The sequence below is a fragment of the Heterocephalus glaber genome, unplaced genomic scaffold (assembly GCF_053883595.1).
Source record: "Heterocephalus glaber isolate CG9 unplaced genomic scaffold, H.glaber_assembly_v1.0 deba00001550, whole genome shotgun sequence".
NCBI classification, from domain to species: Eukaryota; Metazoa; Chordata; class Mammalia; order Rodentia; family Bathyergidae; genus Heterocephalus; species Heterocephalus glaber.
In genome coordinates, this window is record NW_028258343.1 from 6,286,637 (window position 1) to 6,304,405 (window position 17,769).

At 33.2% G+C, this 17,769-nt stretch overlaps 1 long non-coding RNA gene across 2 annotated transcripts in view; it reads left to right on the forward strand.

Moving 5' to 3' along the window:
- Nucleotides 1–17,769, forward strand: part of LOC110349487 (uncharacterized) — a 100,165-nt gene that overhangs the window by 27,765 nt on the left and 54,631 nt on the right. Inside the window, exons 2-3 of one of the 2 annotated variants that reach the window (XR_002395473.2) lie at nucleotides 4,058–4,270; nucleotides 9,915–12,479. This is a non-coding gene — a long non-coding RNA (uncharacterized LOC110349487). Of the gene's footprint in view, nucleotides 1–4,057; nucleotides 4,271–9,914; nucleotides 12,480–17,769 lie in introns of those variants that run through there. The other variant, XR_002395472.2, reaches the window with a different exon arrangement.

Here is a 17,769-nt window from a genome sequence, read left to right on the forward strand (position 1 = left end):
ATTTTTCCTTCCTGATATTCCAGGATTACATATTTCATCATTTTTTTTGTTTGGGGAACTTCTTTAAGCTTTTCATTTAGGACTTGTCTAATGTCATTAGATACATTTAATGTTCTTTCATCAGAGAATGTTTTGATTTTTCCTTTATGATTGAAAGATTTTTTATATGGATACAGATTTTTGGATCCACATTTTTTTCCTTACATTATTTGGAATGGTAAGTCACACTGGATTACATTATTTCTAGTGTAAAATTTATTTTTTCCTCCCTCTTTTCAGGATTTTTCTCTTTCTCTTTAGTTTTGACACATCTGCTTATTTTGAATCTTAACATGGATTTCTCTCACTGTAATCTTGTTGATACCAGTTATTTGAATCCATAACTTTATACCAGTTCTTAAATTTGGGAACAATTTATCCATTCTTCTTCAAATATGTTTTTATCCTTGCCCTCTTTCTCCTTCTCTCTGTGTACTATAAGTATATAAATGTTAGACACTGAATTATAGTCTTTTTGGTGCTCAAAGGAGTCTTTTAAAAAATGTTTGTCTTCTCTCTGCATAACATATATTTTTATCACTCTATATTCTAGTGCGTTATTTCCTTGCTATTCTGCATTGTGTTGTTGAACCAAGCCACTTAGCTTTTTTTCTTTTTTTTCAGTTACCTTATTTTCAGTTCTTTTCCAATGAGTTGTTCTTGGCATCTTCTATTTATTTACTAATACTTTATATTTCTTTGCTGAAAATTTTTATTCTTTTAGGTATGTTTATAATTGCCTGTTAAAGAATTTGTATGATGGATGGCTACTTTAAAATCCTTGTCAGATAGTATTAACATGTCTGTAATTTTGGTATTGATACTCATTGATTAAATTTTCTCTTTAAAATTTGAGATTTTCCTGTTTGTTGGTGTGATGAAAGATCAAGCATTGGGCTATTTTATTATGAGAGCCTGGGTCTGTGTCTTATTTGAATCCTATTTTCCTTGGTTTCCTCTAACTCTAGGGAAGAAGAACAGTTCTACTTTTCCACTCCAGGTTTGTATGAAATCCAGGTTCCCCAACCAGCCACCACTGGCATCTGAGAAGGAAGGAATCTTTTAAGTTTCTGGATGGGAAAATATAAGAATTCTCACTTACAATAGGTTCCCATTGATACCACCCTGTCTGAAAGGGATGGGTTACCTCACTACTGCTTCCAGGTAACTTCTATGATTGACAGGGACATTTTCCCTGCTTTTTAGTAGTGAAAACCTGACCTTTGTCTAGGCCCCTTTGACATCAGCCAGTGGGGAAGAGGAGGGTGCCCCACTATCATACATTGGGGGGTTCTTATATTCTTTCCAGTGACACCAGTGCTCTGAGGAAGAGGATGACTCAGAGCTTAGCCACCAATAATATCATTGTATTAGTTTGCTAAAACTTCCATTGCAAAGTACCACAGAGTGTGTGGATTAAATAGCACATTTGTGTTCTCACGGTTCTGGGGGCTAAACGTCCAAGGTCAGGATGACTGTAGGGTTGTTTCTTTTGAGTCTTCTTCTTATGCTTTTAGATGAGTTTCTTCTCTCTCTGTCATCACCTTTGTCACTTTGGAAGCCTATGTCTGGTGTCTCAGTGTGTCTTCAACTTTTCTTCTTATAAGGACATCAGTAATACTGGAGTAGAGCCTACACTAATGACCATATTTTATTTATATCTTTGAACTTCCTGTTTTGAAATACAACCACTTTCTGAAGTGCTTGGCATTAGGGCTTCAACATATGAATTTTGGGGCATACATCTCAGCCCACAGCCCCTTTTTTGCCCTTCTCTGATAAGACTGCAGCCTCAGAGTTAGTTTAGCTGGCAAAGTAGGAGTGCAGACTCTCCTCTTAGGGTTTACTGCTGGCACTGGTATGAGAAAACAGTTGCTGCCACCTGCTCCAGTGGTGCTTGACTGGAGTAGAGTTTATCTAAGAGTTTTCTGTCTTGCTAGGCTGGTGGAAGCATTTTTTGTCTGTGCTTGGTCTTATATCTGGTCAATGATTTTTCTGACATCAAATCTTAGACATTTGGAGCTACGAGAAAACTCAGTGAACTCATGGCTGTGTTGTTCCCAGGAGCCTGTGGTGTCCTATCCATCTTCTTTCTTCTCTTCAAATTTCAGAGTATTCTTCAAAAAGTTCTGTCATATACCTGAGTGGTTTAGTTGCACACCATGGAAATAATTGGAAATAGAATTCTACTCCATTTTCCCAGAACTAGCACTACAGAGGGCTAAATGAACCAATTGCTAAATGATATGTTTCTACTATTAAAGTTATTGTTTAAAACTTAATAAATATGCTGCTTTTATTATAATACTGGAAAAGAATGATGATTTTTATATGTAAATTATTTTCTCAATACTATGAAATTTATTTGTTTATAAATCACATTAGTTTTATTACATTATTGAACCCTATATTCATGATTATCTATTTTATAAAAACCAAGTTGTCAAATTGTAATGATTATAAGCAGCACAAGGCAGGGTTAATGGGATATTTAAAAATTTATTTCTTTATACTGTATTTCAATTTATCTTTTTACTTCTCATTACATAATAAGTTTTCATATATATATATATATATATATATATGAAGAAAAATTTATTGAAGAAAAACTATGTTGAAGTTATAGAGAAAAGTTAGCATGAAGAACATTTTGCCAGGTCTAAGAAAGCTACGCTTACACTGGCTCCAGTCACCATCTGTCAGATCTCATGTTCAAATTCTTGGAGTGCCTTTCATAAGTAGTTGTTCGGTAATTATTTCCTCTTTCCCTTCCTTGTACACACATTGCAACAAATATACATAATTTTATGATCTACCACTGATGAAGCCAAAATACCAAACATTCCACCTGGGAGAAATCAAAATGACATTAACAACTGCAGCAGAGTCAATAACTTACCACAGAAGGAGAGAGAACCAGGCTTTCAGGCACTAAGCATTTTACATACATTATTCAATACTCAAAACTCTAAAGCCAACTAAGGTTATGTTAGAAACTCAGAAGATTTAGTTGTGACCTATTTCTATTTTTTTTTTTTTTAGTATATTTAGATCGTTAAATGTTGGCTACATATTTTCTGCTTGTTCTTCTAGATTTCTTTTCATTTGTCTCTGTGCCCTGAGGAGACCTGGCCCTGTGAGTCCAGTGACAATGTATTCTTTTGCCAATGAGAGACCTGGACAGGACATACAAGAATGGGAGGAAAATGATGTTGGTGTATTTATTCCCATGATCCTCTCTTGTCCAGTTGCTGCCTAGCATTTGTGTCTCTGAACCTAATGTTGCAATCCTAGTTGCCATAGCATTTTATAAAACCCCTTTAATGATATGTCTTTATTAGCTCATTTGAAGCTGACATGTATTTCTAGTCTTATTCCATGTAGATTCATCCATATATGAAATTTCATTTTGATCTTTTATAAATAGAATTTCAAAAGTGACTTTCAATGGCTTCTATATAGTATATTTTACAATTCCTTGCAAAATGCATGTGTTTCTACCAAAATATTGTAGAAAATGTTCTAACAATTTTTTTTTTAAGAATATAGTTTTCAAATATGGTTCCTATCTCAAACACTTTTCTTGGTCTAATTTAGAGAATTGCATTTTGGAAATCTGGAATCCAACACTTTTGTAATAACTGAAGTCAATTTTGGATGTTAAACATAACAAAGTCTGATAGCTAAATAAATAAAAACAAAACAAATAATTTGAATGATTATAATATATTTCTTGTATGATTCTTGCTGTTATCTTTCCTATTAATTTCCAATATTCAGCCCTGTATGCTTTCAGGCAAAATTGGAAAGTTGTAATTAATTTAACCACCTGTGTGAGGCACCTTTGTTGACTTATCATGAGGTTTCTTTGGTAAGGCATGGAGGGTGTAGATCCTGGCTCTGTTTTAAATTCATAATGTTCTGTGTTTGATATTTAGCTTTGTGTAATTTGGCTTACATAGAATTCTTTGAGATTATTCCAAAAGTTAATTTGTTTTGTTCTTTCTTTTTTTCCCAGAAATCAAGAGTTACTTTGCAAATTGTGCTTCTGGGTGTTTTTAAAACAGATAGTGTGTTTTTTGACCAGCCTCATTTCAGTTTCCTACATGGCCAGCTGCTCAAGTGTACTGCCGTCATCCATCAACTCCACATGTCCAAACTAACAAACCTGAATTGCTCTCGGCATTGCTTCCAAACTGGTAGCTGGCGGACATCCAGCTGCTCTTTGTTGGTGAGTTTGTGTGCTAATATCCCATAGGTAAAAACTGTTTAAACTGGTTAAGAAGCACCTTGTAGTGAAGATTGGAAAATTTTTGACCTCAAATATGGTCAGAGATAAATCTAAACATGGCTGTTGTTACTGAGGATCAAGGTCTTTTAAAGAACAAAGTTTCAGAACTTCTGACTGTGGATGAATAATGGAACTAATGAGTATTAGTGCCCTTTGTAGTATCATGTATGTACAATGATATGGACATCATCCCCACCCTTCTCCAGACCCATAAACAAATAGCTTGACACTAAAAGAACCTCAGAACTTAGTCCTTCCATAGTCCTCTTTTCTGTTATTGTTCTGCAGTCAGGCAGCAAAGATGATTGAGACGTAAGTCATGGACAGTGATGTGGGTTTGGAATTCTAAAGCAATGCAACAGCAACCAGTGTAGGTGAATGTTCATTTCTGATAAGTATTTGTAATGTATCACAGCATTTCATATTTCCTATTAATAAAGTTCTTAAGCTTGAATAGTCTGTACATACCTTTTTCAACCATAATTTACATTTTCATAAGCATTTCTACAAGAATAGCAACTATTATTCATTCATCTTTGAATCTCCCCTGCCAATTTGTTCTAGTGGTAGTAGTTTATAACCAGACATAGTCTGGGTTCTCAGTCCAAAATTTTATTAGACAGAAAACTAAAAATGCATAAACAATAAACATTTATTATTTCCAGAGAATCTTTTATTGATGGTGTGGCATTTCCATCATCAAATCATTTTCTTTCTTAATCTATTGTGTTGCCAACAGTCATCACAATTATTGAAACAGATTCTAAAAATTCTTTGCTATTCAAGGTTAACTGCATTGCATTTGATTGCTGGTGATTTGAGAAATAATTGTGGCTCTCTTTGAAAATGACTAATAAATACAAAGATAGAAAGTATTTTGTGGAGTAGAATTTTTAGACTATTAAACTAATTAAATTGAATGAAAGGAACATATAAATATTTTTGAGATTAGAGCCATATACTACCCATGGATGAAATGATCTATGAATCACTATAGTCGAGTGGACAATAAACTATAGAAAGGGAGATTGAAGCAAATAACTAGTTAAAGGAAAGTACAACAGTCTAAGCAAGAGATTAGCATGCCTTGGGCTAGATGATGCTCCTAGATTATGGACCATACTGGCAGAAGATTTTGACAAATCTCAGAAAGAGAGGTGAGCAAGCTACAGAATGTGTATGTAAACACTTCTGGAAGGATCTGAGGAAACTACGTCATACAAACTTGTTCTGCTACCAAATAGTTATGTTCCTTTAGGCAGAAATTTAAAAATTCTTTCATGCAATTTTCCATTTCAACCCTCAGTGTTAGAACTCAATTATCACCACAATAACATCCATCTCTGACCGTCTGTGTTTCTCAACAGACTAGGGCAAAGGAAAATACGTGAACATCAGGACTCCACTACAGAAATGGAATGTCTTATGCCATCTTCTTATTAATTCCCAGGGAAACATTAAGAAACTAGTGTAACATTACTGTTACACAAAACACAGAAGAAGAAAGTTAAAAGATATTTTTTAAAGAATGAAAAATTAAAGCACAAAACGATGCAAAAAAACCCCACCAAAAACAACTACTCCTAGGAGCATATTCTTGATTTTTGTTCGAGTGTCTATAATTATGCAATCTAGAGTCTCCAAATGAATTAAACATACCTTAACCATTTTAATGAATCAGAAAAGAAAGGAAAAAATGCAGCATTTAAATTCTTTTTTAATATGATGACTCCTGAGAATTTTATTGACTTCAGTGCACTTTTTGGAATTTGAGTTCATTTATAATCAAACTAAAAAAATGTTTTGAAATCCTATTTAGGAGCTCAAAAGAATTATTGGACCCTGAATAACTTTCATTACATGACATTTTGATAAGGTCATTGTAAATGAGTCAGAAACATGGATTACATTTCTTTAAAAACACACATCACTTCAAAACAGATTTGGCCCAAATTCGTTTTCACTTTTGCTGAACCCCAAAGGCTTTTCCTTCTATTTTTTTCCCCTCTAAATTTTCCAGTAAACTAGCTAAACCCATAATCTAGGTGAGCTCACCTGCTTCTTCCATACACTTCCCTGTTGAGTTTAGCCTCAGGCTTTTCTTTAATACCATGTGCCCTGAAAGCAGAGAGTCCTATAGCAAGAATCAAGAGGAGTGCAAAGTCTAATGAAAGCCTGGGAATATTTTGTTATTCTTTTAAAAAGGAGCACTCTAAGGGAATGATATTGTTGCAGAGTACTGACTCAAATCTGTTCTGTATTCGAGCTCTGATTATGAAATTTCAATTAATGCTATAAAAAGCAAAGCTAACAGACACCAGAGCATGCCGAAGAAAAACAGGATGTTCTCTTTTGATTGGGAAATAATTATCTAAACTCCATGTTTAGGCCCAGGTAGCTGAGTTCACATTTGCTAGACTCATTACAGAAACAGCTGAATTATGTTTAGTTTTTCCCAAGCATCCAAGCTGTCATTCAAAGTGGTGATTTTATTGGGGTGCAAATCCCTTTAGTTACTGCTTCAGTCCATTTTGAAAATGGATTTGAAGCCTGCGGGGAAGTACAAATAAAGACAGAATCTGCTCTCTCTGCAACATCCCGGGTCTGTTCTGCCCGTCTAGCCCAAGGCAGCCGCTGGGGGCACCGCCTCATCAGCGAGGGTATGCATTATCTCCATGGTTCCAGCAGTGAGATGCGAGTGCAGACCTTAGCTTTCTTACTCAAAAACCACTAAGCTGATTGGATTATGTCTTTAGCACCAGAATGAATCTCCCAGAATCTTCATGACTTAGTCATTGAAACACAAGGCTTGGGTGTGAGGGAAAGTAGAGATATTGAAAACTTTTAGGTTAGCAGATAAGCAGAAACATTGGTAATTTCTTTCCATCTCTTCATCCTGAGGGCAAAGGAGAGAGGGAGCAACTTTTTAAAATATGAGGAATTACCTTCTTTTCCCCAGTTTTTAGAATTTGAGCATCATTTGTAAAGAGCTAGGTGTGGTGGCACATGTGTGTAATTCCACCTACTTGCTACGAGGGAAGCTGAGACTGGAGAATCCTAAGTTTGAGGCCCATCTGTACAATTATCGGAAACTTGGCTCAAAATAAAAATAAATATGTAAAAGAGCTAGGAGTGTAGTTCAGTCATAGAGTGCCTTTTTGCTGCAGGTTGAATTGCCGATATCTAAATCAATTAATCAATAAACAGATAACTAAATCTATGAAAATTAAGTTGCAAATGGTTCTCAAGGAATATTTACATAAGCACCATTTGAACTAGAAATATAGTGGAAAGGATGAACAAAATTAGACAAGGTTACTCTCTTCTCTACTCACTAGAAATTGACATAATCTGCTTAAGAGAAATGGAAATATTCTTTATCTCTGTCCCCTGCCCCCTCCCTTCCTCCCTCCCTCCCTCTTTTCCTTTCTTCCACCTTCTTCCTTTCTTCCTTTCTTTTGTCAATAGAGTAATAACATCTCAAGATATACTTGAGAAATAGATGCCTTATTGTTAAAAATTGTTACTTTTAAATATAAATACCATCATGATATAGTTTAGAAGAAAATTTTGAGATAAATAAGAATGCTAATGTGTATGCTATTTACATATATGTGTACAGATGATAAACTTGTGAACACACATGCACAAACACATATTACTTTTAGAATATAAATGACTTCTCAGAAGATCATTAATTCTATCCATTTGCTTCATGGCAACATTAATATAAATAATTTCAGGTATCAGATTTTGTATTATCTCGATACCTCATGATATATTGAGAGATATGAGAGGAGATATATACAAACATTCTTCATTCCACATCATCTAACCTAAATTCTTCCTATTTTAATCTTAGACTTTTTTTCCCTTGGTCATTCATTAGCAGAAATAGTCATGAGACTCTGAACAGTAGTATTGATATAAATCCTTGAAATCAGCTATCACCATCCATTAGAAATCTCTTTTCTGCTCAAATCATTCTTGTAAATGTCTCTAGATAAACCTTATGATCCAAGCTTTCCATAAATATCATTGTTCTTCCTGGATACCCCTTTCATGTTGTAAAATCCATGTTAAGTCACAGACATGTTAGCTAATGTCTAAAGATGAAAATTATGTTGGTTTCCATTTTATTCTTTCCTGAATTCAGCATGGCTATTGCCCAACAGTGAAATACTGCTGAATCTCCTTTAAGTTGTATCCTATTTGAACCAGAAAATCAATTAAATTTCATGAAGAGTAATTACTGAATGTCTAGTACAGATGTATACTAGGCATTCTTTTCTGTAAATGCCTACTATATCTTTTGTGCTCATGCCAATCAATTCTGATTTTAAGAAAGAAAAGTTTTGAATCATAACATAGAAATTAGTTAACTACAGTCTTGACATATGCTGTTAAAGTAAGTTCAAAATTCACCTTTTTTAAAGAAAAGTTCTACAGTATATCCTCTTCTTTTAGATAGATAGTGTATATTTGATTAACTTAACAAGCTTGATAGTAAATAAATCTGTTTAATTATGATGCAATCCATTATAAAATTATCCAAAAATTTCTTATAAATATATGAAATAATTGAGTGAAATTTTATTTATAGGAAATTGAACTCAGACTAAAGAGAATTTGAAAGTGGATAACTACAAAATGAAGGAATAGATAAGCTTTATTAAGCATGGACCACTAAGAGAAAAATCAACAAATTAATGACACTATGCAATAAAAGAAAACCTTACTGTTTTAGTTTGTATAAAATTCAGAAATCTGAAACTCCAGGGAGGTTACTTAGGGATAGAATAAATTGCAATTGTTCCAGTTTAGAAAAACACAGAAGTCAGGTGACATCTATACATAGAATTTCTTTAGATGCTCCAAAGCTCTAAAACTGGCCCCATAGCTGATTCCAGGAGAGTTCTATTTACCTGTGTTCTTCCCTGATTCTCTCCATTGAGCTGAATTTCTTCAAGCTGTTACCCGATTGCCTGTTGCATCTTCTAAAAATTGTTCACTACCAATGAGTTCATTTTATTTTTTCAGTGTCCATAGATTCTATTCCAAATAAAGTAATTATCTTTAGGGCAAATGATGGATCTCTGTTTTTATAGCTTGCTTTTTCCATTGTGAAAGAGACATGTGCAGTACTGTACCAAGGTGTGTGGCTGGACTGACTTCTGCTTTCCTCAGAGTAATGGTCTTGGGTGACTTAAGGGAGTGCTGGGCTGGAGCAGTAACCATAGTCTTCTCTGCTTGCAGCTTTTGGGGACAATTTTAAGCCATTTTGGTTAAGTGCTTTCTAATTTATGTTTTTAAAGGCAAAAAATATTCTGTATGATTAAAATTATTTAAATTTATTGGGGTTTGGTTTATGGCTTTAAAATGGCTTATATTCATATTGTATTCACAAAGAGAAGAATGTGTATCTTGCCATTTTGCAGTGAAGGCCAGAATAATATCAACTGAGTCAATAGGTAGAGATTTTCTTAATGTTTGTATCTATGCTGATTTTATGTCTATTTTATCAATTTTTGAGAGAATTACAGTTTTCCAGCCACTTGATTTTTTTTTTTTTTTTTGGTACCAGGGATCAAACTCGGGACCTTTCACTTATGAGGCAAGCTTCAGAACCACTGAGCTAAATCCCCGGCAAGAATTACAATTTTATAATGTAATATACAACTATATAATAGCATATGCAACTTAATTATAATTATGGAATATTTACTTATTCTTTGTTTTCTATTATGTTTTGATTTGGCTACTTAAACCATTTATATTTAATACAATATTTCATTTTTAAAATTAAAAGCATCTTTATGTTAGTGTTTGTGCACTTATTATTTTATCTGTTCTATTTTTTCTTCTTTTTCTATTTCTTTTGGATGTAGGAAGTACTTTAAGATTCTAATTTTTTTGTATTGTCTCATTATATATAGTCTTAGGTTTATAAATTAATTTTTAAATTATCAGTCTATCTTCAAATCTTCATCCCTTTTTGTAGTATGCTGAACATTATAATATAATTCATCTTTTTTATCTTTGTTTTATTATTTCTATACACTTAATATACATACATGTTTTAAACTATAACTTGCTATACTACTTTGAACAGTTAATGGTATAATAATGAATAAAAGAGTAAAATTAGCTTTTAGATACATCCAGATACTGTACATGATTTTTTTCTATAGTTCATGACTGAGTGTGAATCAAAATTTCCACCTGGGTTAATTTTTCTATTGCCTGAAGGATTTTTATAAACATTTCTTACAATACAGGCATAATTTTAATGGAAAATATATGTTGTTTTCCTGGAAAAATAACGTGTCCATGTTTTTAAAATATTGTTTGAGAGAGAAGCAGTTTTGTTTTTCCAGTAATATATAAAAGCTTCTTCATTTTCTGCAGTCTCCAAGTTTCAACAATAAATCTCCTGTCATTGTTTTTCTTTTGTATGAAATGTGTCTTTTACCCCTCTGGCTGCATTTTAAAATTTCTATTTATTGTTATTTCAAGTAATTGTAATATGAAGATTTATATACTTCAACATATTAAAAAATGAACAGTCATCATTTCTTCAAAGCATTTCCCTCATTCTTTCTTTTATCTCTTTGGGAATCAAATTGCATGGATTTTACAACATTGTAATTTTTCTACATGTCACTGAAGTTTTTTTTCACTTCCTTTAGTCCTTTTTACCTTTTTTTTTCTTTAATTTGGAATATTTTTATTGTTATGTGCTCAAATTTATTATCTTCTCTACTGAATGACATGATGTGTAGTTAATGTCATTTGGTTGATTTTAAATTGACACTATTCTTACTGTTAATTTTTATCTCTAAAAATATAATTAAATCTTTAATGTCTTCCATTTTTATCCTTACCATGATTTCTCCTATTATTTTGTTCAGAGTATGCATATTTATAGTTACTATTTGTGTTTTATTTCATATTAAATATTTATCTTTTAAGTAGTAATTTATTTCTGGATTCAACAAAATTAATGTGAATATATTACTGTCTAAGAACATGACATTAATTAGTGATTCTGAAACTATATACATTTTATTTTTATGTTTAATTTAACTTTGCTCTATGTAATGTAATCTATTAAAAAATAAAAACAGACAAAATACAATTCATTTAAAAATACTAGATGCATCAGATTCATTACTATTTGGTTAGTTGCTTATAAAAGCTTCTAAATAAATTTCTAAACATTTATTCTTAGTTTCGAAATGTATCTCACCCTAAAATAATCAGACTTTACAAAGCAGCCCAGGTCCATAGTTCATGCTTTGGGTTATTCTGATGTAGAGCTTAGACCTACACACTGAACAATGGGTGATGAGGAGGTATTGTTTGTGTGGAAAAACATGTTTGTTTGTTTTTTTAAACATGATAGTAATAATCAACTGGAAAAAATATCTGTCCTCTGTAGGCATTCCAAATATCTGTCCTCTATAGTCCTTCCTTGTGTTTAAGTATTTACTTTTTCTCAGGAGATAAAAAAAATTGTACATAATTGTTTATGTGAAGGAAAATAACAAAACCACTTCAAGGTAATCTGATAGATATGTTTTTTTGCTTTGAATCTTGTTCATCTATTGGCCTTGGTTTTTTCCTAGTGATTAATGAGTCAAGTTCTGTACAGAGTTTAAGTCATTGTTTGGTAAGCACTTTAAAAAAAGAATGGCAGATTTGTCTTTTAGGCTACTGAAGTTTCTAACTGCTCAAAAAGATTTAGTCTTATGATCTGATTGTTCTTATATTGGACTTGAATTGTGATTTCTCCTGACAAAAGGAAATTATACATGATAAAATAGATGGTTCTTTATTAAAACTTGAGTATTTTTTTGAAATATCACTAATCAAATAAACAAGCAAGTTAAGCCACAAAATACACCACTATTGTATTCTTTATTTTCCAACTGATAGAAAATGTATTGGAGCTACATAATTTATTGTCTTTGGCTTAGAAAAGCTAAACACAAAGCATAACTACAAAAGTTCATATTAGAAGATGAGATCATAGCAGAATGTGGTGGGGTTTTTCTTTAACTTTTATAAGAAAAAACATAAATCACTATGTTATATCCTTGGGCTCTTTTGTAGTATTTATAAGTAAATTACAGGATGCCATCTTAAATTTGAATTTTACAAAAATAAGAAATAATTGTTGATGCAAATATGTCCTATCAAGTATTTTTATTTACTAAACTGTCAAGTCTACTTTTCTTAAAACCTAATTTTTAGGAACTTGATGACTGATAAAAATTTAATCCCTATGAGACCTGCATCATTACTGAGAAGAAACTCTTAATTTTTGATCAAATAAGGAGGTTGCCTTGTTTATATTGTGTAGGGATAACATGCTGGAGATTTAATTAGCCTGAATGGCCTCTCCCTGATTTGGTGAGGTTACAGGGGACATCGCCTATGGAGCAGATCAAATGCAAACTAAACTTTCCATTAGCCAGAAATAAGCTTTTGAAGTATTAAGTGCCGCTATTTGGTGATGAGTAATATTATAACATTCTAACTGATGGGGACACATTTCAAAGGTTTTACTATGAAAGTGAAATATTTAGTACGTTGCAAATATTCAAGCTAAGTCTCATTAGAGATCCCAGTGAGAAGCCCGTGTGGACCAGAACTGCATGTGGGCACACAGATACCAGCCAGGGCCCCACCCAGACACCAGCAGCTTGGGCCACAGGCCCCAGCCAAAGACCCACCTCAAAAAGAGCTATGCAGGAAGACAAACAACAGCCAGAGGCCCATCCAGATACCATTGGTAAGTGCATGGAGACCCCAGCTGGAAGTCCACTCAGACATCAGCAACTCAGGTGCTCAGTCCCCAGCCAAAGGCCCTCCCAGACAACAGCTATGTAAGGGGGCAGGCCCCAGCCAGAGGTATGCCCACATACCATACCAAGTGTGTACAGGCCCCAGCCAGAACCCTGCCCATACAACAGGGCAGTGCAGGGATCCAGAGATCACCACTCTGAACCCAGGAATCAGCACAGTGTTGAGCAGCAGAGAAAAGGCCTCTCAGTGGCTTGGTGAGAATTGAAGACCACTGGGCAAGCAAAAAGTTACCTCAACAAAGGTGCCGCAGGCTGCATCTGTTGAAATGAGAAGACACATAAACAAGTCTCAAAACCAGACTTACAGATCACCTAAGGTACCCCCAAAGGGCAACAAGATAGAACAATCTGATACTCAACCACCTATACTCCTGAACTGACAACAAAAGAGGATCTGGAAAAAATGAAATCAGAAATAATTTCTCAGATAACAACAGAGATTTTGTCCACAGTGCAAGAAATGATTAATAACCCTAGAGCAGACACAAACAAAATTAGTTTTATTATATTAGATAAAAACATAAAAGTAAAGTAATACAAAATTATCACATTTTTGAGTCTATGTAAACCCATTAGTGATATTTCCATATGAACTAGATGAAAAAGTATATATTTAAAATTTTTTCATGTAATTCTTGTGGCAGCATCCAAAATATAGAATTGAACTTGTGTATTCTATTGCCATATATGTGAAGACAATTCCTGACTCCTGTTTAGCAACTTCATCAAATAGTGTGTCAGATCCTTGGAAAAATACTACTGCCCAAGTAAATTACTCATATGGGTGGAAATTAGGTTTCCCCATGGGAGGAAGAGTTGTTGTCACTATTTTTTCTTTAGAGATGTTCTATGGTTAATAACTTTCTACTGGCCTGTCCAAAATGGAGCAATTGGTCTTTATGATGAAGAAATAATCTGAAACTATCTAACTTTTCCCCAAAAGAATACACTGAGTATCCAAATGGCAAGTGACTACCACTGTAGGTGACAAATTAGCAGAAAATAGACTGATGGAGGATCAAGGAGATGTGGGTGCAATACTAAGGAGGAGCTGGGCCCAGTGTTGAGCTATTGAAATAAAACAACTTAGAATTCTTTGTAAGTTTTGTTGATAATAAGTGTACAAAGGCAACAACATTATCATAGTCAGTTATGGTAGTTATCATCAAATCTGTCCAGGTGTTCAGGCTTCTCACATGAAAATTACAATTAAACTTGAGAATTAAACATTTTGAAGGTTTCACTATTGATTTTCATAAACATATTAGTCACGGTATAAATTCTTTATGGTTTGGTTAATATATCATTTGCACATCTCTGGTTTATGAGAGCAGAAATTTGCCAAGTACATTTCTTACTAAAATAAATTTAGAAGCATGAAAGTAACATAGGCTTTCCCTTATTTCTACTTCATCATATTCCTAAAACATAGAAATCAAACAGAAAAATGAAAAAGAGGAAATATAAAGAGAAGGTGGCAAGAAAGAAAAGAATTAAAAAGCACAAGGCTTTATTTCTTCTGAATATGTCATTTTTGGAAAGTGGCAGTAGTATAATACCTAATAAACAGATGTCATTATAGCAGCCTAGCCACAGAGAATGACAATCCTTGAATCAACTCTTCCATTTGTCACACTGGAATAATTGCCTTATATTCTTTAATTTTATCATTTTATGTCATGTGTCCATGATATATTCTCTTACTCTAAAACATATTTATATACTAACAGTAACTTTATGTGTAATCACTCACAAAAAGGAAGGAAGGAAGGAAAGAAAGAAGGGAAAGAGGCCAGGTGGGAGGAAATGAAGGAAGGAAGAAAAGAAGGAAGACAGAAAAAGACTGAAAGCAAGCAAGCAAGCTAATTTAACAATTAATTAAAGATATAGTCAACATATATTTTAGTTATCAAATATCATCACTATAAGGGAACAGAAATTTCTTTTTTAAAAGATGATAACAAAGATAATTTTTTTTTTTTCCCCGCACTGGGGATCGAATTCAGGACCTTGCTTTTGTAAGGCAGGTGGCAGAACCACTGAGCCAAATCCCCGCCCAACAAAGATAATTTGAATCACTTGATTCTGAAAGTAATTGCTTGCTTTATTAACATTTCAGATGTTTAAATATTGAAGTTCTTTGGAATCATTGAAATTTACTGATAAATAGAAATTAATTCTTTGGAATATTTCAAAATACCATGGGGTCATTTTATTGCAGAATAAACTTTCAGTCAGTAATTCTGGCTAGGGTAAATATGCTATTGATTGTAATTTCGAAGGTATGTTCATTTAGACTGACAGTTTTGAACCTAAAAAGTACTGAAAAATACATATTAATTATATAGTTGTTTACATTCCTTATTTTAATTGACAAAATATTTTAAATTATCATAGGAGCCATTTTACTGAAGAAAAAACATCTTTCAATCAGTAATTCTGGTGAGAGTAAATATGGTATCCAATGTGATTTCAAAATATGTTTATTTAGAATAATATTTTTGAACCCAAACAGCACTAAAAAATATGTCTTAATTATATAGGTGTTTATGATTATTTTAACAGGCAGATATTTAATTTTTTCATAAAACATTATTAAACTATTTGGATTCAATTGAAAAGACATTTATATAACCATTAAAATCATAAAACTATTAAATATTGTCTGCATTCTTCACCACTTTCTAATATTTATGAGTAGAAATTATTTTCAAATAGTGGTGATCTACAATCAAAATCTATCCATAATATTTAATCAGGGGTCACATTCATTTTATTGTGGACCCTCTTACACCTTAATGTACTCAAGTATCCACAGTGACAACTTACTATTTCCCTCAATAAATTCAACTACATTGTTAGATATTTCCATATTTTGTTATTAACAGTTTTTGGATTTCCTTCTTACTACTCTAATTTCAAGACAATTTCATACACAAAGATTTTCTACTTTTTACTATTAGCCACATAAATATGTCAATAAAATTTGTGCTTGAAAAGATAATATATGTATTTTTTTGGTACCAGGGATCGAACTCCGGTCCTTGAGCTTGCAAGGCAGGCGGTGGAACCACTGAGCTAAATCCCCAGCCCAAATAGCTTTTTTTTTTTTTTTTTTGGTACCGGGGATCGAACTTGGGTCCTTGTGCTTGCGTAGCAGGCAGCGAAACCACTGAATTGAAAAGATATTTAAGATGATCTGGTTTGTGGAATGTAAACAAATTATTTTTATGAATTATGTGTGCTTCTCATCAAGAATAAAAACATTTTTCCTGTCACTCTCAAAGCCAAGATCCCAGAATGATCTAAATTGATTAGTCATATTTATAGTAAATCTTTTCAATTTCTCAGTGTTATAAGAAATAATTGTACACAGTGGTTGCACCAGTCTGCACTCCCACCAACAATGGAGCAGGGTTCCTTTCTCTCCACAGCCCCGCCAGCATTTGTTATTGGTTGATTTCTTGATAGCAGCCATTCTTTCTGGGGTGAGGTGGAATCTCAGTGTTGTTTTCATCCACATCTCTCAAATGACCAGTGATGTTGAACATTTTTTCATGCATTTATTTGCTGCTTTTACTTCTTTGTCTGAGAAATGTCTGTTCATTTCGGATGCCCATTTTTGAATTGGGTCTTTGAATGTGGGGGGCTCTGATTTTTTTCAATTCTTTATATATTCTCTATAGCAGACCTTTGTCTGAGGTACAGGTGCTAAAAATTTCTTCCCACATTGTACGTTGTATGGAGATACCTCAAAGAACTAGGACTATAGGTCCCATTTGACCTAGTTATTTCCCTACTGGGTATCTTCCCCAAAGAATTGAAAGAATCATAACACAGTGATATATGTGCACCTATGTTTATAGTGGCATAGTTTGTAATAGCTAAAGTTTGGAAACAGCCCATGTGCCCATCAACTGGAAACTGGATAAAGAAGATGTGGTTTTTAAAAAATAAAATGGAGTACTACTCAGCCATAAAGAATGAGAAACTAGAGACATTTGTAGGTAAATGGATGCACATTGAGGCAATACTCTTAAGTGAAATAAATAGGACACACACGTGTAAATACCGAATAGCTTCTCTAGTGTGAGAAACTGAAAGTGTAAATAAGGATTAAAATGATTAAAACGAATAATTGATAATTTGAAATAGGAAAAGGTCCAAAGGTGTAGGGGTGGTGGGAGGGGAAGGGGAAAGGGAAGAAAGGAAAGGAAAAATTATGAGAAATGAACAAAAATGGAAACAAAATCTATGGAAATAGGGAAAGGTGGAGGGGGTTAAGGGTGCACAGGTAATGGGGGAACAATAAGAACTAAGATACATCATGTTCAGGTACAAGCACCCAATGATAAATGTAAATGTACACTTAAAATGTACCAATAAAAGAATTTTTTAAAAAAGAAATAATTGTACAATTGTTTAGTAAATTACATGCTTTTAGACCTTCACTATCTTTGTCAAAGAAGAATATTTCATCTTTTTAGCCTTAAATAAAAACTTCTCTTGGTTATTTATATCTTTAGTATTAGGTTTCACTTTCAGTGTTTGTCATTTTAGTGTTCTTGG